Consider the following 22,580-nt stretch of genomic DNA (forward strand, 5'->3'; position numbering starts at 1 on the left):
ACGGCCAAGCGCTCGGTTATCGCTGTCCTAGCTCCATTTGGCTCCCGCAAGGAATACTGCTCCAAATCGGAATGAATCAAGCGCATGCGCACTGGCGGCGGGCGGTTTGATGGCACTCCGTAACACGGAATTTTAATTGTGTCCAATTGCACACGAGTCATAGCTATCATTATGCGTCCTCCTCCTTGTCCATTTCGTGACTCGGCCAAGCAACGGCCTTTTATTTCGGTCAATTATGCGACCTGCCTCTCGGCGGCGGAGGTAGACAGAAGTGCTTGATTTTAAGCAAGTTGGAAAATCTTCTCACAAATGCTGCGCTGCTTAGTTTTACACGGACAAAGGAACTGGACAAACGGTGATGTTAAGCGCAATCTACCAACTGAAGTTTTATTTCTTAGAAAAGGAAAAAGGAAACACATGCGCGCGACGTAATCTGAAGAACGTGAATACACATAAATCATAACAGTGCACTGTGACAGCAAGAACAACTAAGGAATGGAACCATGAAAATGTAAAAAATAAACACCTTATCTAAGCCCGGGATGAAATCGCACTCAACCCCCCCCCCCCCTCCTCGCGCATCTAACAGACACGTGCGGGTGACCTCAAGCACGTCCCTTGTCTCTTCCCAAAACATCCCTTTCCCGGCGGGAAAGAGCTACGGAACGAGCGCTAACGTAATCACCTTCTTTGCCAGAAACCATCCGAAAGGCCTCAATCACCTCACGCGTTTTCTTTTCTGTTGCCCGCGCCAGAATAAACGTGTTTTGGAAATATCTGTCAACTGGTTGCCAGCTGGAGCTGTCAACTGGTTGCGTGACTCGGATTTGTGCGGTACTCTGACAGACAAAACTGGTGAGTTTGCGGTGATGTACAAGGAAGAATACAGAGAAAAGGCGAAGGAAGGCACCATGAAGAACTTTGAGTGCAGAAAAGAGCTCGTCTTGAAACGACTTCGTGCCGCTCGTACACAAGCCGCTAACATTTGTGAAGGAGGGGGACTGCACCGCCTTGCTGAAGACAAAGCACAGCAAGAAGCTTGCGCTTCGACCCTTCTTTTCTGTAAAACCCACAAAGAAGGAGCGCCATTCCGTGTGATTGTTGAGGACCGGGACACCTGGCAGCGATGCGCTGCAAAGTCCTTGCAGTGCTCTTTGGACCTTCTGCCGGTTGAAGACCCGATGTTAATTAGGGACTCGAGAGACCTCGTTTCGTTTCTGCGTGTGTCTATCCCGGTGCTGTGCTTCTCAGCGGACGTCAAGGACATCTTTTATAATATTCCGCAGAGGGAGGTGCTTATTGCTGTTGAAGAATGTATTGATGCCTACGGGGTAGTCGGCTTTCAGAACAAGTGTGGTGTTGCAGTGGATAGGTTTCTGAACGTACTGAAAGCCTACCTTCAGTCACGTTTTGTCGAGTTTGAGGGTGTGGCTCTCTCCCAAAAGGATGGAATTTGCATAGGCTCATGTATCGCGCCCATATTGAGTGATTTGTACTTAGCCAGAGGCAACCGCAAGCTGCATCCGAAGCTAACTGAGTTGGGTGTTACAGGGTCATTTAGGTATGTCGACGATTTTCTTAATTGCCTGCCATATGATTTGTACTTGGAGACGAGAACTGAAGATATCTTATCACTATTCCCACGTGCACATGATGGGCTCCAATTCACGTCAGAATGCCCCTCAGATTCCCAGCTCCAATTTCTGAATATCAGTCTGGTGTTCTCAAGCGACAACACGTGTTGGTTTTATAAAACGAGAGGAGATAAGGGCATACTTCCTTTTGCATCCGGGCACACCAAGCTTGTAAAAAGAGGCATCGCGCTGTCCTGCGTGAAGCAGGCCCTCACTAAGTCATGTGACAATAAAATGGAAGATAGCTTGCTTATCCAAATGGGCCGGCTTGGGTCTTCTGGATACCCCTCAAGGCTTCTAATTGGCGTTGCTGAAACTTGCCTAAGGAATAAAGAGCTTTCGCCTCCGAAGCAAAGTGATGAAAACAAGCCTTTCGCGGTCCTTCCTTATGCGCACGGCATTTCGCACCGGCTGAAGAAGATTGGGCAGAGGTTTGACGTGAAGGTTGTTTTTTCAGCTCCTTTTAAGTTTAAAGGGATGTGCAAAAAAGTTAACCAGGAAGAATCTGCAGATGAGAAAAGAGCGTGCGGCGTCAAGCATGTTTCGCGTTTTGTTCCATGGTCTAAGGGGGTGGTCTACAAAATTCCCCTCTCTTGCGACAAGTGCTACGTGGGGCAAACTGGGCGATGCCTGAATGAACGGCTTTTGGAGCACAGCAGGAAATGTCGTTCCCTGCAGGGTGCAGAAAACTTGGCGAACCATTGCGTGAAACACAAGTGCAGCCCATATTTCCAAAACACGGTTATTTTCGCGCGGGCAACAGAAAAGAAAAAGCGTGAGGTAATTGAAGCCGTTCGGATGGTTTCTGGCAAAGAAGGCGATTACGTTAGCGCCCCTTCCGTAGCTCTTTCCCGCCAGGAAAGGGATATTTTGGAAAGAGACAAAGGACTTGCATGAGGTCACCCGCGCGTGTCTGACAGATGCGCGGGGGGGGGGGGGGAGGGTTGAGTGCGATTTCATCCCGGGCTTAGAGAAGGGGTTTATGTTTTACATTTTCATGGTTTCATTCCTTAGTTGTTCTTGCTGTTACAGTGCACTGTTATGATTTAGTGTATTCACGATCCCCAGATTACGTCGCGTGCTTGTGTTTCCTTTTTCCTTTTCTAAGAAATAAAACTTCAGTTGGCAGATTGCGCTTAGCCTCAGCGTTTGTCCAGTTCCTTTGTCCGTGTAAAACTAAGCAGCGCAGCATTTGTGAGGAGGTAGACAGGATGGCGCGCGGTGTGTTGCAGAGTTGTTGCGACTGAAAAAAGAAGGAAAAGAAAATGCACGGACCTGCTACTGGCTCTGTAGCTGAGCCACCCCCGCTGCCTCGTGCGGACAGAAGAGATAATAAAGAAAGAAAAAGAAGAGGGAGATAAAGAAGTCATATTGACGAAATACTTCATCTTCTACTGTGTGCATTGGCTAGTGCTTTAGTGACGCCTAATTGTACTCGTCACATTTTCTGGGGAGTCACCAGGAAACGATCTTCTTTCTTCAGCAGCCTGCGCTGCCACCGAAAAATATAAACAGTATACAAGGTGGTGTTAAGGAGTAGTCACCAGTGCACACTGCATAACCAGAAAACTGACGAGGAGGAGGCGGCGGTTATAAGCATTCGCCAATGGCGAATACACATGCCAGTTGAGACCGTATTACGTCAACATATTCAAAGCACCCCGCACTTTGTCCTCATCTACCGCGGTCACTGAAATCTACAAGAAAATATCTAACACATAGGTTATTGAATACACTTGTAAGTCAGAGATACACATCACATATTGATACTAGCCGTACATGCCTTCCCTAAGTGGCATATGCTGGGCTTCTTCTCTCGATTCAAACGTCTCCGCATCACAATGTCGATGCCTGAGTAGACAGGGCCCAGCAATGTATTTGACAACCTGCCAATCACCGTTTGCCAAAAGCATGCGCGACAGGTTCCGCACGCAACGCCGATGTCGGATTTTGTGGACAAGGGGGCCTTTATCGCTATTGCTTTAGTATACGAAGGCACGAACATTAGCTATTCTGCGTACAGTCAATTATACGACATGATGACCATGTCTTCGCGACGTCACACACCTGCTGACAAGTCACTTTCCCACCATATCACCTGCAAATATATGATATTATTTTTAACGCAGACCGCCAAAGGTGACACTTGACCCACATGAACGAGCGTTTCATGCTCTCGTAAATAAATGCATTTCATAGAACCGCTTCTATCATTATATTTCGCTGGGAGTCGCAAAAAGAAGCTCAACGCTCACCGTGCAGGGAACATGATCGTTGACGTTTACTTGGCACATGGTGTACGGTATCGGCATCTGCAAAATGCAGGGAATCACTTCTGTTGAATGCATCCTGATGAACTCCAGTCTTTTAAGTTTTCATTCGTTTTTAGGATCTTTCACAAGTGACTCCTGCTCTTTACCTTTTTTTCCTGCTAACAGAAGACTAAGCTTAGGCGAAGAGTTATTTTTTGTGCACGAACCGACGATAGAATTTACTCTGGGGAGCAAACGATACATTAAGAATCAAGTGAACATAGTTTAAATCTGAAAGGAAAAGTTACTTAAGTTCACGACATCAAAATGTATTTCCGGCTCAAAGCAGCATTCAAAAGCATGTATGCCTCAGGTAATAACATCCTTTAAGTTACATAACTTAAGTAGAATGTCATTGTTTACGGAAATGTTTCGCCATTTGTTCTACATTGTGCAAAAAGTAAAAAGGAAAGGATTCACGTCAAATGAATTTTATTGGCTTAAGTATCATGATCATTCGCATCTTAAGAGAGAGCAGCGCAGACATATATTCTACATCTGGCACTTAGATTTCAGTGGCGTGACGAGATATTTTCATGGCAGCTGCCCATAAACTTGTATTCAGTGTTTCATTTACACGTTTTATGTTTGTTTTTGTATTGTATTCCTGTTACAAGAGAAGGTACTCTTTCTACTTGGTAGAACTTTGCGTATTCTGGCACAACTGTTAGGAGAAAAGAATACCAAATGGTTATAATATGTTCTTGTCTTTGCGATCTTCCTCCTCACATCAGGAGTTCTACACAGGAATATTAGTGAATATAGCAAAAACGAGAAAGAACACACAGAGACGTCTAGATATAGAGAAACTACATTTAGCCCTGGTTGTGCATATAAATCAAGAACAATTATGAAACTCCTTCTTACCACCTGGACTGGGAGCACTTCTGGACCAACCGCTTGAGACTCCGCTTGCTTTGTTAGTATAACAGCTGAAAATGCGTTGGGAATTACGTTTCAGACGTAGTAACAGAAAGATTCTCGCTATAACTGCGGCTACAATTTTTACGAAAGGCCAATTTAAGATCGTTGTGGCAGAGGATAGATGCCTTTTTTAGAGTCGGAGATGGCCTCCTGCAAAATTAATGTCGTCAATAGATCCGAAGCAGTTACCTGCACAGCCCGAACAGCATACAAGTTGCACTGTCGCAGACCGGCTCAATGCCGTATCAGCCAAGTTAAATTCATTTCGAAACAACAAAAGCACTACACACACTTACACAATAAGGGGACAGAGCGCTTACTGGCAAGTGAAAAAGATTTGCTACAAAGCATCAATACATACACACACCTCACCACCAATCTCGAGCAGCCTTGTGTCATCCCGTGCGCGGGAGAACTTTACAGTTAATTTGTCATGCGTGTATATCAAAAACCTACCTCCCTTCCGGAAAGGCTAACCGGAGGATCAATAACACGTATATTGCCGTATTTTGATATGCAAAGCCTTCCACTATCTCCCCATGTTATCACATCCTGGTGTAAGAACAGAACCCTAGTTCTCGAGAGTATCGGATAGCATGCCTGCTTATTCTAATGTTTACTGCAGTTTCGACAATATGCACCAAATTTCTTAAAGTATCGCCTCTATCAAGGCTATTGGAAAGTTCCATATTGAAACACCGTCCATGCTGGCCCACGTGTTTTTTGCCACCTGATTAAAGAATGTTGCAAACTATCCCTACCGTGTGATCAACATACGGTAAAATGTGCTTAACATCGCAATCTCCTATTCGTTTGATTGAGTACCGCTTTGACCTTCTTTCAGACAGAGGACATAATCTTCACAGTGTGGGGGGAGGGGGGGCAGAAACATGACTAGAATGCTATATTTACTAGCGACATTCTTATTCCCTTGTAATAAACGGAGAGACTGCGACATCACGCACGTTATTTTGAGATGAACATGTACCAAGTGCTCAGTTCTCGGACTTATTACGATTCGATTCTGGGGCCGTTTCGACCTGCTTCTTTATAGGTTTAGTAATTTTGGATAATTCGTCACCAGCCCAGGATACCAGCTCTAATCCCGGCAGCGATGCCCTCTATTCCCGCAGCACAGAATGCAAAATATCTGTGCTGTATGCTGTGCGCGCATGTTAAACAGCCCCTGGTGACCCAAACCATCCGGAGCACTTAGATACGAAGTTAGTGAAGGGTATCAGGTACTTGGATGAGAACTTCATACACCTTTCGTCTGGCTAAATTCCTAATCAACTATGTGCATCCCTCTAAAGCATTCTGTCTTTTTTGCCCAGCGTCGCTATATGCCTTAATTATGATGTGTGGCTGTAACATGCTTCGAGCATATCTTGACACAATGCAGCCGAAGCAGATACACGCGGTGTCAAGTTTGCAGACAGTAAGACTGAAGTCCTCGCTTCTTAAATAAGTGTCTTCTGACTATCTAACCAGTACTGAAAATATATGTACACTCTAAAATGATCTGTTGACTCTACGAAATCTTTTTAAAATATATCAGGCATAGACGGTAGACACCTGGATATTACGTGTGTATAATTTTTGCTATCTTACTTAAGCCGCAGAAGTAATTTGAGTTCTAGCTTTACATTTTTGTGGCCAAATTCTAGCCACAGTATTAGAACAGTTCTAGAAAGCACTCTCATTCTTTACGTGTCTGTAAGTCTTTCATGGTGGGGAATATGATTCAGGCATAGTAGCACCCAGAGAGTGAAGTGTTTGTGTGGAATATTTACTGATTGCCGCTTTGGATTATTAGAAAGCATACATATATATCCGTGTCCAACCACCAGCACCTGTTGTCTGAAGTGAGACCAGCCTACTTTCATGTTCCTCTGCCAAGAGTCAGCTTCTCATGTTCTTCTGCCAAGAGTCAGCTTCTAAATTTCGGCAACCTAACTCTTGTCTACAGTATTTCTCACCTAATGTACCATCTACAACGTAAATTCGCACAGAATTCAAACAGCCCCCCCCCCCTCCAGTAAAATCCCCTCTCTCTTCTCTCTATTATAACATAGTGAAGCTCGCCTTCACTGCCAATTGTGTCCTAGCGCCAGAACGTACCTTGATCCTATCCATATGAATTCAGGAAACAACCTCCAGCGAACTGGCAATGGTGAGCACCGCAGAAGCATTGGGAGCCTGTGCATGGCAGCTAGCTAGCAACTACGAACAATATGCTGGGCATGAGAAGCCATCAATACACTGTTGATGTTGCTGTTCTCCTCTAATTTGATGGCACATACCCACACAGGGAGATCGGCCAAGAATTGTGGCGCAGATATTATAATTTTTGAGATGTATAACTACATCGCAAAAATATATAGAAATAAATGCTAGGGAATAGAGAAAGAAATGTAAATATGAAAAACCAAAATTAAAAAGAGTAAATACTAACACACGCAGTAGGAGAATACTAAGATATATATGCACAGATTAAAAATTCAAAGCATATTAGCAAGCTAGACGTTTTGTTTCTATTAAGAAGTTTTGAATGGCGTTAAAAGCAGGCCTGTGGCTGTACCCAAGCATGGTGGCACCGAACGATAATAAAATCTGACTCCGCAAATTGAGACCCATGTTGTAACGGCTTCTCTAAATACCGTTTTCTCATCATGGTAAAACGGCGGCAAAATATTAAGAAATGATCTATTGTTTCTGGTTCCCAGCAGAATGCGCAGACGGGAGAGAGCGCCAAACCAGACCTGTGCATAAAGAAATTTAGGAGCGGAATACGACAGCGTAGCCTGGTTAGAATGACCTCAGTCTGCCTCGATTGACATGGTTTCCTATTCCAGGAATACATACCCCTACTGACCGACCCGAAGGCCATTCGTTGTCTTCATTTCTCCCCACCCCTCCTTTCATTTGAGTCTCTTCTAACTCAGCACTCGCTTACTCACCTATATACCTGGGGAGAATAATAAAATATTCCACACCTTTAATGATGCATGCTATGTCACCGAAAGGTGTGTTAGGGTGTGAACGATGCGCGCCTTGATAGTAAAGCAGCGAATTAGGCTTATGCGCGATGGCCTGTTGCTAGAAGAGCGTCCACAGTCTAAAGAACCGAAAATACCCGAATTGGCATGCGCGCACTCTGAACTAAGCTTTTGAAAGGACCGCAATAATTATTCGCTGCAGTCTCTTTAACGATCACAGATGTTTATTTTTAGAGATGCGTCGATGCGGCTTATATGCAGGTGGATTACAGGGCAAGGTGTGCATTCGGCCTGCGCGAGTGCTTAATGGCTGCACGATTATTCACAAAAATGACCTCTTAAACTGTTAATTTCGCGTTTATGATGCAACTTTATAACACGATGCCTAAGACTTCCAACATCGAAGGCGAGACTAGCTTTTGTTTTTTTTTTAGTCGGATGTGTAGTCCGTATTGTGAGCACCGTGAGTTCACCTTTTACATTTCATTGATTGGGTCTCACAAATTGCATATGTAAACAAAGGTGTCATTAGGCCTTGCATTCTTGGAAAAATTCTGATAATATTTGCAAAATTATTTTAATCACAGTCCGCGTCTCTATTTGAAACATAACATAGTGAGGTACGCAATTTTGTAAAAATGCAGTATGGTAGAGTCATGTTAACAATTCACGGATGTGTACCTTTTATATTCGGTATCTTAACTCCTTAACTTAGTAGTCAGAGTAAGGTCATTTTATTACTATTGTGTAAGCTGTCAACTAAATCTTCGCCGAAATAAAGTCAAAGAAGAAGGCATGAAAACCTCATACCACAAACAGAGGATTGGTTCTGGCAATCACAAAGGCAATCACAGTTTGTTACAAGCAAAAGCGAGGAGAATTTTGTAACGAAAGAGTTGAGCATAGATTGTCCAGACGGTACGCAATTGATAAATGGCCATTTTATTCCGTGGTGCCGTGTAAGGAGTCAGCCTACAGTACACAAAATTGTCACGTGCCTCATACAGAGGTTCAATTATTCATTCAGTCTAAAACTCACATGATGACCTAATTTAACAAATCTTTTGCACATTTTACTCAGCACTAAAATTTTTCATTCTAATTAAAAAGCAGATACAATAAAACATTGTCAATAAATGAAGGCAGCCTTTTTGTTATGAGTTATAAAATCTACCTCATCACCCAAAAACACGGTAAAGATATCATGAGTGAGTTTGTAAATATCACAAAACGTCCCAGGTGCGTGCGCAATTAAAATTGAGCACCGCATGCGCGTTTGTTTCCTCGCAGGTTCAATCAAGTCTCTAGATCCGCAACTAAGGCAGAAAACGTGTGGCCAACATATTAAAAGAACCTCTCGCCTTCTTAATTGCCCACGGAGAGCAGCACAGCCTCAACTTCAAATGAAAAACGCAAACAGTAACTTCCACCACTCAGAAAATGAAGCGGGTGTCAATTATGATGCACTGCGTTCAATTCTGAAGTGATGCTTCACGTTCGATCGATCCCAGCGCCAACGCTGTTATCCACACCACCCGCCCTCATTTGATACAGGGCAGCTGTTCTGCCGAGTAGTCTGGTGCACTGCCATCTGGTAGACGAAACAGCAGCAACATTTTGTCCAGCAATTCAATAACCCCTTGATGTGGACTCGGCTGGTGGCCATGCGGAAAAAGCAGCAGGTTTACAGAACAAGCAGTAATAACTTGCAACTTACCTTTAAATACTTCATTGCAGCCCTATAAATTCAACTGTCTTCCCACGCGCATAACAGTCAATCTTCACCATTAATGGGTATTCACACTGTTAAACATCAGCGCACCAATATATTAAATTCTATATAAGTTTCTTGCTCCCATGCGCGCATATTTCAAAGTACATCTTAACATGAGCCGGATAAATGCTGCAAATTAAGGTAAATGTAGTATGCAATGTATGTGCGCTTATTTCTTGTCCACTTTTCGATGCCTCCAAAAACGTGGATACGGAATCCCCTTTGCTCGGCCTTACCGAAGAGAAGCGGGCACAAAGTTGCGGAGATCGCCATTTGTTCTTGGTGAGTACGCGTTTGTCGTCAAATATATTTGCTCCAATTTTCGATTCCGAAGATTTCAAATCAAACTGTTGATATAACTGTCTACTGCCAATGCACTTCCAGATGACATCTAGTGGCACACGAAGCACAGCTCTGCTGGAACGCTGGCCAGTTCCTTACCATTCCGCCGTAGTCAAGCCTATATTTGTGAAAATACTTGGCTTTATCGCTCGCCACTAGGACGAAAGAAAAAGAAAGATGTTTTGGGCAAGAAAGTGAGCTCAGTGAAAAGCGGCTGCTTCGAGGTAAATTTAGAAGCCATTTCAAAGCACCGAACATGTGTTCCACGCTCTAAGACCGGCTTTTCAGGCCCATGGCATGCCTTTTCGAATTTTCGTTTTGTGCTAACTACGCGAGATGCGCGGACAAGATGCGAAAAAACCGCCTTTTTTTTCTCGCTACTCTCCTTAGACGAGTAACATCTGTGATGCTTGCCTCGTTTCCAGTAAAATACTCTTTCGCTCGGGATTCATGGTTGCTACGCGCATAAACCCCACGGGGTTTACCGGACCAGAAGTAAACTGAGTTTGAACATGAAAATAGGAAATGGAGGCATTACGCCTAACGAATGCGTCTGATCATCTTACACGCTTTGTCTTCTGTGCGTGTTCTTTTCTCGCGTTATGTCCGAGACGAAATGAAAATCCCTCCAAAATAGATTTAGCAATCCATGCAAGGTTAACTATCAACCGGTTGTTGGCGTCGTGCGTTGATTTGAATAAGGGTGTCTCTTGACGGCTACGTGACCACATTCAGAAATGCTCTTTTTAATTTATGACCTACTGCAATCTGTTTGTAAACGTGTAATCCGCGGGGGTCCACTTTAACCTAATATTCCACCATACATGCATTATGAATATCTTTCTTGCCGGAGGAGAAAATATATTATCATAAGTGCCCCAGAAAGTAGCATCTTCAGGAATGTGCGTTTCTTTCCCTGAGGTGCTCTCATATAATTCGTGTCATTATTTATCTATACCCTACGGGTGGCAAGGTAGAGCTATCCACATTAAATATACAGGGATAATAGTTTTCAGCTTTCTATTTTGCCACAAAACATTTTAGCGCCATGTACGTGCAAAAAACAGCCCATATCATATTTGTCCTCAAAGGTTCATAGCCTTAAGGATTTACCTTCACTGATTTGTTTTTCCACAGTGGGGGTCACCTCTGTCTTCATTCCTCTAATCTCTCGAATACTTCAGTCAATTCAGTCAACCGTGAGCAGCAGAATCGATAGTGGTTGTGTTTACCAAATCGAGGGAGCAAATGTCGTATCTGTTGTTTGAAGAAATAGATCAATTTCTCTACCTCCACAAATCCAGCAACACCCTACTGAAAATATTGTACGAGGCTCTGCGTGGTTATCTGTGCGTGGTTATCGACCCGCACAGCCCGAGGACGTGCGAACGAGAATGTGCGAATGAGAATGTGCGAACGAGGATGTACGAACGAAGATGTACGAACGAGGATGTACGAACGAGGGTGCGCAATGAGAAGACGCGCAATGTGTGCACGGTGGGAGAACGTGCAACGTGCTCACGGCGCGAAGGCGTGCACACTGTGAGGAATTTTGTACCCGTGTGTGCGCGGCAAAATTGTGCATAGCTATCAAAATTCAGAGTGCATGGATGTGGGCACTCAAGGCCCCAATATAGTCCGAAGTAACGCGCGCGCGCCGCGTCGGCTCGCGCTCGCTACGTCCATCACGCCGTGCCGTTGGACTATAGACCTCGGTTTTTCGCTGACGTAACGCGGCCCAACGTCGCCGACGCGCGAATAGAATCTCGCCTATTTCTTGCCGACCGCGTCACCCGCGTCGGCCACACATTCCAGCATTCCTCACGCGCAGTGAAGATGGCGGCTTGCATGTAGACAGAGACCGCGCGATAACCACGCGCGCATTTCAGACACTGTTCCGGAAAAGCTGCTAGAAAGAATTCGAGGGCGGCCCTGCATCTATGATACCAAGCGGATTGACTATATAGAGACGTTCAGAGGAAAGAAAAATGCCTGCGATGCAAACTGTCAGTAGTGCGGCTGGGCACAGCTGTGAGTTCTTCGCTGCGGTGCGTGTGCCATGCTCGTTTTAATGCATTGCTCTAGGTGGTGTAACAATGGTGTTGTTTCACTTATCTGCAGTACATTCATAGGAAGAATACCAAAAACTGCGGAAACGGCTTCGCATAGAGTTGTGACCGGTACACGCCGGAATCGAAGGCCGTACTCGATTTGGCCTCACGGAACGTCAGTGGCTCAACAACCAAAGAATTTGCGAAATTTATGGAATTCTACAGGAACTGCGGCTAGCCGAGAAAGTGATCCTCATTACTGTGTAATCTCTAACTCCTCCGTAATCGTACATATACTTAAATTTTGATTAGTTTTCAGTAAAACACGCACGTAGACAATCATTGTTCCGTCTGTAGCCGTCGGCGGCGCGGGCTCAGGCCGTTGCTGGGCTGGACGTCTCCACGGCTGGCTGTAAATGCCTTGTGCCATTTGAACATTCGCAGTAAACACATTGCGTCATTGCCTTGATCACAACAGTAATTAGTGCCTTGATAGGCTGCAGCCAGGTCCCTGTCGTCTGCTCGAAAATGAACCCCAAAAACGTACCAGCCCTCGAGGGCGTCTTGTGCGCATGCGCACCGCGGCATCGGGCACGCCAGCTGCGCCAGACTGTAGAAGCGGCAGTTTTTTGACGCGCCCGTTGCAGCCGACGTGCCGTGGCTAACGTCGCAGACTTAGCCAGTCGCGTCGAAAACGTCGGACTATATTGGGGCCTTTAGTGCAAGGAATGAGTGCACTCTGAAGGTACAAGACATTAGTCTGATCTCAGACGATGAGAGATTCAGCATGGGAATGCTACCATGCTATGGTGATACTCTGCATGGTTGCAAGGCTCCTACATCACACCTCATGTTTGTGTTGTGCATAATACTAATATGACAGCTTTAGGCCTTGTGCAAGGCCTCAATCAGTTTCTGCTACAGTTATGACACAAAATGTTTTGCAGAAATCATGCTCTCCATGAGATGAGTCTCAAGTGCAAAGAATGCAAGCTTCCAAAAGATACATGTGGTCACCTGGATTGGCTTTATTGGCTGATACACTGTGGTCACAAAACATCTGCTTTCGGTCCACCAGGTTCGAGCTTGGATGCAGGTTTCCTTCTTCAGCTGCTCTTGGCCTGTTGGATTCGAGCTTGGATACATGTTTTCACTGTGCGACATCTGCAAAATGCAAAAAAAAAGCAGGACTATATTCCAAAATCCAAAAATTCCGCTGTCTTTACAAAACATTCTGAGAAAGGGGTAATTAGGTGCTCTATTCTTAATTGATAACAATTCAAAAAGTTTCGATTCTGAACTACAGAAACATGACGAACTGACACAAGAATACAGGCGTTGAGCATCAGTCCATCACAAAATCTAATACCTTAGTCGAACTGATATTTCAAGGGTCTTTGAACCATATCCTATCAATCAAAGACATCTGAGCACTGCTTCATGGAAAGCTACAATAGCTAGAGTGAACAGAGCAGTGCAGAACTGGAGATTTAAATGGACTTTGAGAAATAGAAGTGTGCATTCTAGGATATGGCTTAGCACACAGGGCTAGGAATAAAACCAAACCTGAAATGAAAGATTATGCAATTCTACATATATGATCATAGAAGAAAAACAAAATTGCACACAGAACAGTATGGAAAGTATATCACCATTGCAACTTGTACAAAAACAGTTGATAACACATCTTCAAAAGTGCACGAGTATTACTTGAGCCCAGCAGCGAATTATCAATGGCAATAGCGGGGTACAAGAGCTTAGTGAGATGATAAAATCTTTCAATGGTGATCGAGAATGCCATGTAGAAGTGGCACAACTCTCCCCAAGTTTACTAAAAGCTTGGTTAGGATTAATAACGGTCCCTCAGCCTTCCTTCCAATAAGGTCGAGAAATACCCTAACCACCCGAGGCAGTGGAAACAGTGCATAGGGATCAGGTTAACTGATATTCACAAACATGCCTTGACTAACACCTTTACTCCAAGCGGTCCTCGAGGCCCTTTTTTTTAAATGAAGCTCCACTTGAATTGCTCCTTGAGTGCATGAGAAAACAGAGCATCTATAAGTGGCAATGACACTACTACGGGGACACTTAGACTTCCACTTGCAAACATGGGGCATCGCAGCTTTCACACTGTGCAGACTTCGTTCTACTGCATACCAAGCCTTTCATGAAAGTGGATACAATAAGGATTCACAGACCCACTCTCTGAAGCACTGGCTCCGAGAACCTCAATCTGACTCGAAAATACTGAAACATCATTTCAAGTACGACCAAGAAAAGCCTCCTAAGTTTCTGCGGCTGACGTTGAGCATGGATAACTATCGTCAGTTGCAGATTTCAATGCTGTAGTTGATCATCGCATTACGCTACTGTGGTGTAAACACATTTCAAGTCATCACCAGATACCTTAGCAACATTTCAGAGCACGCCGAGTGCCAAGTTACAGAAAGCATTTGATGGCTAACAGCAAATGAAACATGTGCAGTGGTTTCTGTGAACCACTGTGGACAGTGGTGCAATCGTGGGGAATGTCATATTGCAAATAGGAAGACAGCGAGGTACCGGAGGTGCAGTTGTGCCATGGAACACCTGTGCTGCACACATCAATGGCTTTCTGATTGCCTCAAATATACTTGTATGTCTAGATGCAGTGCTGAAGGGGGGGGGGTCAATTCTGTCTTTTTAGCTGTGGAGAGATATTTGCAGTTGGTGGAAGGCATGGCTTTTCAAGTGCGCTTAATATAAAGCTCCTAGCTTGCTTGGAAACAGAAGCGGCATTTGCTTCTGGAAAGACAAATTTGTTGGCTTGGGTGCATGCGCTATAACATGCTTCTTTGAACCTCACATGTGCTCAACGCCCGCCGCTGAGCACTCAGAGGGCAAATATGCAACTAGGTCACTAGAGTTCACAGCAGTTCGAGCAGTTCTCAATGCCTAAATCCTGTTCTACATGAGCCATATGTCACTGGCAGTGAATGTTGGTAGATGTGAATTGTTTTCAGCCATTTTTCACAGCTGCCTTGTTCATGCAGTCTGCAAAACATATTTTACTAGGCTGTGACTTTTTTTTTAACGTCCAAAAGCGACTCAGGCTATGACAAATGCTGTAGTGGAGGACTTCAGAAATTTCAACCACCTGGAGTTCTTTAACGTGCACTGATGTCGCACCGCACATGGGCGCCTTGCTTTTAGTCTCCATCGAAAAGCGGCCGCCACAGCCTACTAGCCTGTGACTCTTGAGGCAGCTTGTGGATGCTGTTCACAAGGACTTGACATTAGAAAATGAGCATGTTACACGTAGTGGCATGCACTTTCCGGGCCAAATTTTGGCCTTATGGCCCATTCGGTTGGGGGGACGAGAGCAGAGGTGCCGAGCAGTACAAAGAAGTACAGGAGCACGCCGAGCGAGGGTGTAATTTTCCTCCCACGAGAACGCTCTCTGCGTGTCGAAAGCAGTACGCCACGACCATTGTGACTGCACTTCCTCCCCAGCATTCTCCGCCTACCCGCAGTAGCAGCAGTTGCAACCCGAGGAGAAGCAAACACTCCATGTAGAACTGCTTTGCATGCCTTTGCTCTCACAGCGCGGCGATCTGCCTCCTTTGGCTTTTTCGATGCCAGCAGTGACTCTCAAACCTGAGCAATGCTTTGCAGCCGCCATTTAGAGTGTCACCGACTCGAGAAAAGAAAAAAAGATGGTGCGGATACACCGCTTTATGTCATGTGACTTCCTCTACACTCGCTTTAGATGAGGGAGCAGCCGGGAGTGCATTCAGGTGCTCTCAGTAAAGGAAAAGACCTCCTCCTCTACCATTGGAAGCCAGTAATTCTACTCCTGCTCTACCACTGGAGGGCACCCGCTTGTCTGAGAGCACTTTCGAAGTGCTCTCGAGGGCGCCTGCTCTCCCACTCGAATTCGCCATTAGTCTTGCCCCGTATGCCACTTGTGCTGTCTGGAGTGGAGAAATATTTCTGAAGGTTAAGTCGGAGAAATGCTAAAAAGCATTCAAGAATCTGAACTGAACCTTAAGTAGAGAAAAGACTGTTTTCTGCACTTTATGATGCTGAGGTAGCGTCGAGTGGAGACATATTTTTGAATTCGGCCACAAGGGTAAAATTTGAATTAACTATTCCACACGCAAAACACTCATGTCCTAATGTCAAGTCCTCTGAACATTCAGAAGCAAACTCGATATTCACAGGCTAACAGAACATGTTTCCCGGACTGCATGAAAAGGCAGCTGTGAAAAACAGCTGAAAACGCTTAATGTTAGGCAAAATGTCGCTGCTGCTGTGATATTGTTCATGTAGAACATGACATATGCATTGAGAAATGCTGTGAAATTTAGTGACCAAATTTTTTATTAACATTTGATTTGAAGTTGCTGCAACACTTGATCTTTGAGCTTGCAGGGCTCAGGGGAGAGGGAAGAAAATATGCGTGCTTCTTCGCTACATATACACCCAAACCAACAAATTCAACTCGCTGATTTCAGTTTCCAAACAAAGCTCGGAGCCACAATGGTCACTGCACTTGAAAAGCCATGCCTTCTGCCTACCGTGAATATCTCTCCACAGAACAAGTGAACCAAACGCTTTGACAGCACCGTGTGTCCGAAGAGTACATAGTACCCTGATGTGACAAGCAAGCCATTGATGCCTGTAGCACAGATGTTGACATTGTTCACAAGGCTCAATCGCGCTGCTAGTGGCCCCAGCTTCCTTTATACGTACTTGCTAAGACCAAAAATGGGAAGACTGCAAAAATGGAGGGGGGGGGAAGGCAGCATTTGTGTACAAAAGTGGGAGGCGGCTGCTACTTTCAGGCAGTGTCTGATGCGTCCTAATCTAAACATCCTAAGCATAAACACATGCAGCAAGCATGCAATTGTGCGTCTGTCGAGATATCTGCAGGCTGCCACCAAATGTTCTCATTACGTCTCTATAGCCAACGCAAAACTGATCTGCAAGCCCACCACCAGTTTTCTCTCAGTACCATCGGAGCGCTGTTTAAATTTTTTAATGCAAAACCATAACTAGCCCTTTTACACGTAATTTCATCCGTGACCGTCGTTGGCTGCGTTGGTTCCGAAAAAAGAGCAATCACGCCATTGCTGAGCATACAGCAGCTTAGTAACATAAGGCATGCGGCTGAGCTCAATAAGAAGGATCAGATAACATGACATTTGGGCAAAGCCTTTAACCTCAAGTACACTGAGTGGCTGCCCTTAGCTGAGATCGAAAGCGAAGCCAGAAAAGCATCTATGTCTACTGTGGCTGCATTAGCTGTGCATCGCTGCCTACAAGAAACGCAGTACACCAACTGTTTTCGCAGCCAGCGACACCTACTCTTGCTCGGCTAAAGTCTGCTTTGATTGATTTCCTGCTTAGCCAATGATGCCGATGGTGCTAGTGTGGCCTCTGATGGAGATGCTCGAAATTATAATGCGGCTGCCGATTCCTCGGTGCTGGCTCCGCAAAAGCCATTCTTTGCAGGCAGAAGCCCCTTATCGGAAGATTTAGGGCAGTGATCATGCAATCAGAAAGTTTGGTCAAACATCTGAAGTCTTCTAAAAAATCGGAAGGGTTGGCTGCAGGTATGTACGCAACATGCCTTCCCCACAAGTGTGTCCTTGTCTGTGGAAGCCACCAAGCAGAGCAAACTTCTATTAGTCCTCAAATTTGTACCGTAGCTCAGCACTAAGTAGGTTCTGAAACACTGCTCATATACAGCAACAACTTAAAATGTGCAGCACCACAGAAGTATGTGATGATCAACTACAGCACTGGAGTTAGTGATAGACCATGATTATGCATACTTGGTGTCAGAAGCTGGGATGTCAGGAGGGATGCCAAAGCCATACCCAGAAAAAATAATGTGCTAGAAGTTCTAAGTTAACCAGGGTTGACCTGGGCTGTCACTCAGCCAATGCTTCAGAGAACAGATCTGTGCATACTTACTGTATCCACTTTAGTAAAAAGCTTGTAAACCCGCAGAACAAAGCCCACAGAGAGAGCAAATGATAAGATGTCAAGAGTTTACAAGTTGAGTGCCAGTCTATGAGCCCTCAAGGTCACATAACTGCCAATAAATGAAAAGCAGGCATTCAGGGCTACGTGGAGTTGAAGTAAATGTATTCTTATGAAGTGAAGATTGCCTGTCACTATACTCAATCTCACAAGCTGTCTGCTGCACCTGGCCCATTCGAGATCATATAGATTATAGTAGGTAATTGTGCTCTTAGTGCCTCTCGCCCGTTGAATTGGCCAGGGTGAAAGTAGGAACACAATGACCTACTTGGACCCTTTGCAAAACTCAATGCGTGACCTATATTATATAGCAAAATCCTTGTGGGAGAATATTTTTGCACATCTTGGGTGCACAGTCACGTGACACATGGGGGATGTAGCCTATATGTCACATACACATATCTCCTAGATTTTTTTTTTTTACAGATGCATGCTGCTCAGTCAAAAGACGCAGTGCGCGGGAGTGTAGTGCGCATCGATTCTGTGCGTTTGCAATTTTTTGTTTTCGTTCTGCTTCTTCTGATAGTTTGGTGGAACGGCTGGTATGCAATGCGATGCGGGATTCTTGAGTCGTGAGTCTGTTTTTTCGCAGCATGTTGCCGGGATGGTGCATTTGCTTTCTGCAGTCTAAAAAAAATGTGCAAGAGTACTTGCCGTGTGCGGGGCTGCATATATATTGAGTATCAGAGTGAGAGTTATTTGCACACGTGCATGCCCATACGTGCCCATACACATGCAGTTTTGTAGTGGCGCAAAAAAAAGTAATTCTGTCAAGACACAGCATCTTCTAAGGGCACGTAAACTTTGACGTTTGGATTAAGCAATGGAATTATACAAGATGTTTCACATAAGGTTTGCTTTATGGGGTTTAACGCCCCAAAGCGACTCGGGCTTGTATCACATGGGGGGCTTAACTCAAGGTACAAAACAGGCCTATGTGCGGACACAGAAGCAGTCAAACCTTTGGTGCTACAAAAAAAAGCAAGCATGCACACTGCTCTGTGCTTTGCCGAGGCAGCTCCAAGCCATCACTCACTTGAAACCGTGCTGCCTGCGTTGGCCAGCCTGCCCCCCCCCCCCCTCGATTCATTCATTTTTTCCGCACTGCTAAATAAAAAAAAAAAGAAAGCGTGCATACTGCTGTGCGTTTAGCTCGCAGGACAGCTAGACTCCCCTCCCATTACCTCCACTCCCCCTTCCCACCCGCCACTCATTTTAAAGGACGGCCAACATCCCAGCACCCTTGCGTCCTTCCCGCACAGACCAGGCAACCCTTTTCTCGCTCCCTAACAGCAGAATGAAAAAAAAGCCCATGCAGGACATGCAGGAGTGACATAGCCACGTCACTTTTGTTTCAACGAGGTTTGGGTTGCTTTGACCTGAGCAGCAGTATAGGGAGCGCTCAAGATTTGATTGCTTCTGTGAGCAGCGCGTTAAAGCACAGGGCTCGATCGGCCACCTTTGTACCTTAAGTTAAACACGTTGTGTGAAACGATAGTGCCGGAAAAATGTTGGTTCATAAGCTAAGCCACATCTTTTATGAATTTACAGCTTAACTTCAAACACCAATGTTTATGTGCCCTTAGAAGATGCTCTCAGTCTTGACAGTTATTTCTTTTTTTTTTGCCACTGCAAAACAGCATGTGTGTGGCGTGCGTGTGTGCAAATAACTCATGCACTAGCCTTGCATGTTTTCATTACAATGAGGAAAACAAATGCACAATCCCTGCAGCGCACTGTGAAGAAGCAGACTCTTGACTCCGTGTCCTTGCATTGCTCGAATACCACCAACCCCACTAAACCACCGGAAGAAAAAGAATGAAAGCTAAGCAAAAGATAGCAAACGCACAGAATCGGCGCTCACTCTAAATTCCCTTGCATCATGCTTTTTGACTGAGCAGCGCTTCTCTCTCAAGGAAAAAAAGAATAAAAACTCCACAAGATATGTGTACGTAACACATAGGCTATGTCACTGATGTATCACGTGATTGTGCACTGAAGACACGCAAAAATATCCTCCCAATTCCCTTTGGGGCAGAAGTTGGGTGCAATGCTGAATATTTCTGTATCAAACCTCATGTTATGCATGAATCTGACGAGGAGCATGCCTTCACTATTGAAAACCAGAAGGGCGGAAGTGGGGGGGGGGGTATGAATTTTGTTACCGAGTAGAGCAGGTAATGGATGTGGTCATTGTCACAAGAAATGTCTCCTGGCAGCCACCTATTTCTGCCCCCAAAACAGGTTTGGCCGCCAGAGTGAAGGGGTTTGCACTGAGCAGAGAAGCATTGCAGAAATATTCTGCCAGAAAAACCCCATACTTCATTCATGGTCTATGATTACATAAGGCATAGTATTATCAATAACACTCCCCTGTTTTCTCTCTTCACTTTACATACAAATTATATTCGTACTCAGTTTAGCTACCAAAAAAAGTGCAGGGGGGCCTTTTAGAGAGGAAATTTGTCAGAGCTGATTTATAAGAAAGCAGCCATCAACGGGTCTAGTTGAAGACAGGAAGACCAAAAAAATAACCCTCAAGAAAGGTCTTCAAGGAGGTCCAATTTGAGAAAAATTTATTCACAGCAGTTTTGCATAAATGTGTGAAATTTAGGAAAACAAAGAGAAACATGCTGAAAAAAAGAAAAATTAAATAGGGACAAGAGAGGTGGCAACTGCGAAAAAGAGAGCCACCTGTAACCATGGTCTGGACGCATGCCAGGCTGTCACTTTGGGTTTATATTATATAGGCTCATGCTCTCTTCGATTGTTCCCTCTGAAGTGCACTTTTAGTTTTCATGTAGGCTCGTTTTAGAGAAAAACCATGCAATTTTTTTGAGAATTTTAAGAAGCAAATAATTTCAGGAGTTCCAAAGCTCCTTGAAATAGTTCCTGAAAACCAAGGGTACTCAATGATATCAAAGGCCTGTGTAAACCACACCCATGATCATCATATTGAAGGGAATGGCTTACCAGCCCAGCCTCTAGGGCCTGTGCCCAATAAAGTATGGATGCATCATGTAGAACTTATGAAATCAGCTGGTAATGACATCTGTTTCAAAACTTCTGGCTTTTCCCATCTTAAAGTAAGCTCGCATTTTCAGTAAGTAGCACTTTAGTGGATAGAATGCAGTGAATTATAATAAAAGACAGCTTCAGCTTGTCCTCAATGTCCTTTTATTACTCTAAAGCTGAACATGAGCTATGAGAGACATCATGAAGGAGGGCTCTGGGTTAATTTCCAGAGCCCTCTTCCACAAAAGTTCTTCAAGCTATGCAGTGGCACCAAATGTGGGCAGGCAAATTTGCATTTTGCCTATATCAACAGGCCACAGGCAACATTTCACTCTGCATTCTCGAACTCAACAGCCAAATGTCGTAGCCAATAAGCAACGGCAGCAAGCAAAGAAAACACTGAAGAAACCTAAATGTCAAAATAAACATGAGGGGTCACAAATGCAGTAGTGGGTTAGGCAAATAAAAAACTACACACACTGAAAGATGTCTTCAGTACTTACATCAATGTCCTGCTTCTTGTCCACCACAGCACAGCGCAATTCCGGCAAAGGGTATAGAGCTTGAAGGAGCCATTGCTTACGAAGCCACATGGAACTTGCTGCAAGGTAAAAAGTACCATGACCCAACAAATTAGTGAAAACGTAATATGGTGCAACACGTGCATGCAGAGGCTTTGTGAGCAAGAAATAAAGGCACAGAGTAGGAACACCGCAATACTGTTTTTTTTCTTGAAATGATGCACAACATGCTGGTGCAGGTCACTGCATAAAATTTGCCTCTGCCTGCTAAATAATCTTAAATTATTATTTTTTTTTAATTCAAAATTTCACTTTGGGATTGAATTAGTTGAAGGGCGATTGCCTACAATGCCAGAGAAGAAACAATGTTGACATCACCCGAGACATACCAACAGTGAAATAACTCCTTTCACTCCATCTCGTCGCCAGCCTGGCAAAAGAGCAAGTCAGGCATCACAGTGCCCCTAGTTACAAATAAAAAAGCATTTACTTGACTTTAACTGCAAGTGCATTTTAACAGCCTATCCATAATCCACCTGTTCCCACTAGGTTCGAGATCAGACAAGCCCTCCCTTTCTTTATGCTTTACATCGAGCGAGCACTTTAATTTGTACTGTAGGGCCTAATACATGCCTGCAACTACAATACTACTTTTCTAAGAGATGTGGAACTTCATTAAAATTCATTTTATGACCGAAGTAGCAAAGATTGTATTTTATCTTGAAAGAAGCAGCAAGAAAAAACAAGGGTATGAAAGGAGACAATACGGGCACTAGCTTACAACTAATATTTATTGAAGCACACATGAAATATATAAAGAAGACGAGCAACAACGCAAACCACTCAATCACTGATAAGCAAAAAGCAAGACATGAATCACTAAAATTTAAGAACAGTTCCCTATCTAGATAACCCAACTCACTGCATGGTAACATGATAGATGGCTCACTAACACATTCATTACCTAGTTGTAAA

The 22,580-nt window shown here is 44.5% G+C and overlaps 1 long non-coding RNA gene across 1 annotated transcript; it reads right to left on the reverse strand.

Annotated features, from left to right (window-relative positions):
• Positions 1–13,040: 13,040 nt before the first annotated feature.
• Positions 13,041–21,721, reverse strand: LOC146176858 (uncharacterized). Its single transcript, XR_014701226.1, has 2 exons — positions 21,588–21,721; positions 13,041–13,200 (listed from the first exon to the last, which is right to left on the reverse strand). It is a non-coding gene; the product is annotated as an uncharacterized LOC146176858 (long non-coding RNA).
• Positions 21,722–22,580: the final 859 nt, after the last annotated feature.

This window comes from Amblyomma maculatum, chromosome 10 (assembly GCF_055883805.1).
Source record: "Amblyomma maculatum isolate TAMU_Amacu chromosome 10, ASM5588380v1, whole genome shotgun sequence".
In the NCBI taxonomy this organism is placed as follows: Eukaryota; Metazoa; Arthropoda; class Arachnida; order Ixodida; family Ixodidae; genus Amblyomma; species Amblyomma maculatum.